At 37.1% G+C, this 2,502-nt stretch overlaps 1 pseudogene; it reads left to right on the plus strand.

Annotated features, from left to right (window-relative positions):
* LOC106344911 overlaps positions 1–2,502 on the plus strand; it is a 9,564-nt pseudogene that overhangs the window by 2,392 nt on the left and 4,670 nt on the right.

Below are 2,502 nucleotides of genomic sequence, written 5' to 3' on the forward strand. Positions count from 1 at the left end.
TAAACCCAAATTATATACCCTAAACCCAAAAACTAGACTATAAACCTAAACTCTATACCCTAAACCCAAATTATATACCCTAAACCCAAAACTTTAACCATAAATCCAAACGTTAAATCCTAAACCCAAATCGTAAATCCTAAACCCAAAACCTATACCTAAAACTCAAATCCTAGACCCCAAACCCAAACGGTAAACCCTAAGCCCAAACCCCAAACTTAGATGCTATAGGGTTTGGGTTAAGGTTTACGGTTTGGGTTTAGGGTCTAAGACTTGGGTTTATAGTATAGGGTTTAGGTTTATAGTCTATTTTTTGGGTTTAAGGTATATAATTTGGGTTTAGGGTCTAGGATTATGGTGTAGGGTATAGGGTTTAGGTTTAGGGGTTTGGATTTGGGTTTATAATTTATGGTTTAGGGTTTAGAATTTAAGGTTTAGGGTATAGCTGCGTTAGCGTCGTTAAAATTAACATTTTTATTTTTTTTTAGCTATTTTTTATTTAATTTAATGTTTTTTAATTAATAATCTACGTGACACTTTAATTGGTCTTTAAGAGTGGGGTGAATTTAAAGGTAACCTAAGTTTTGTTCTTTTTGTTTTGTTTTGGAAGTATAATAGGATAGTTGAAAGTGTAGGAGGAGTGAAAGATGTGAAAGAAGGAGACTATGTGATTCCCACTTTCAATGGAGAATGTGGTGAATGTAGAGTGTGTACGAATGGAGTAAGTAATCTCTGTGAGAGATATAAAGTGGATCCAATGAAAAGACTGATGGTTAACGATGGAGGGACGAGATTCTCAACCACCACAAACAAAGACGGTGGTTCGAGCCAGAAGCAACGCGTTTATCACTTCCTTAACACATCCACGTTCACTGAATACACCGTCTTGGACTCGGCTTGCGTCGTCAAGATCGATCCTAATGCTCCTCTCAAGCAAATGAGCCTCTTGAGCTGTGGTGTCTCCACTGGTTAGTTATATCTCTCAAATAGAAAACTAGAAGCATAAATTGGGTCCATATGATCTTAAGCATTGATGATTCTTTTATGAGAAATGACTTGTAATGACTCTAATCATTCATGTTATTACTAGACTAACTCTTATAATTTTGTAATTATTAGAACAATACATCTATCAAGCAAATGTACACAAAACACCCTGTCTAATATATTTTTTTTAATAGAACTTCTCTTTTTCTCAATATGGGAGAAAACAGATGCTTCATCTCAATCATATTCTGATTCACCTAGATAACCCTAAATTGTCATCCTCTTCGTCACGTCCACCTCTGCCTGCACTTTCTCCGTCATCTCTACCTCAGGTCTGCGATCACCTCCCTCACCTTCTCCAACTACTTCTGTAGCGAATCGTAAACCACACAATCATCATTGGAGATCTCTAAATCTCTTTAAAAGATAACCTTTGAATCTGTAAGTCATGAATCTTTGGTAATCCAATTAATTTTGTCATCTGGTTAATTATCTCCTGAAAAACAAAAGCCTTTCAAATTTGGGTTTTATTGATTTGACGTTAACAAAGGTTCCTATTTTTTCTTAATAGAGAGCTTAGCTAATGATCATTGTATAGCGTTTTGGTGCAAATATTGGAATTGAATTTTGTGTGAAAAAAGAGAAAAAAAAATGGAATTGAATTTTGTACTTTTGCAGAAGCAAAAACTTAACACGTGACGTGGGTGAATCGAGAGTCTCCGAGGGAGCCTTATCCGATCAATTACTGTCTCACTCATTCTCCATCTGCTCGGTGAAGATGTCTTGCTTGGTCTCATTAACTTGATCATTCGTCCCCTTCGACACAAGTATGACTCGGCCAACTCATTCCACCATTATCTCATCTCCTATTGTCAACAAGGTAAACCCTTATGTCTGTACACAACCACCGGTGCTTTTCTGTTTTTGTAGCTTAGAGTGTGTTTTTGTCTGTATATTGAGCTTCTTGTTCATTAAGGTAAAGCAGTCACCTTTACTTGTTGTCTGTAATTGTTCTTCCGTTCTTGTTTTCGTAGCTTAGTGTGTGTTCTTGTTTGTATGTTGAGCTTATTGCCTTATCTGTACACAACCACTGTGTTCTGTACACAACCACTCAGTTCTTGTTTGCATGTCGCCCTTGATGTGAATAAAAATGTGGCCTTTCTTGGTTTGTGCCTCTGTCTCACATTCTATTGCCATAAACACTTATATGCATCTGCCATTGATGCTTGAGAGTTATTCTCTTCAAAGCTTGTTTCTTTATCTCTTGGGTAACTTAAAGATACATTTTTGATGGATTGTTTAGGAGTCTTATTGTACAAGCTGCGTGGACTCGAAGATCACGCGGTGAAGCAGCGAAAAGACCCAACAGGGAGTCATGGAAGCAAAGAACAGACACGCACATGAGACCTTTCCTGCTCAATGTCTTCTTCTACATGAAGTTCATTCATGCCAAAGTGATGCATAGGCCAACAAAAAAAGTCATTTCAGTTGCCACCACAAATGCAAGAAATATAA

This window comes from Brassica oleracea, chromosome C5 (assembly GCF_000695525.1).
Source record: "Brassica oleracea var. oleracea cultivar TO1000 chromosome C5, BOL, whole genome shotgun sequence".
In the NCBI taxonomy this organism is placed as follows: domain Eukaryota; kingdom Viridiplantae; phylum Streptophyta; class Magnoliopsida; order Brassicales; family Brassicaceae; genus Brassica; species Brassica oleracea.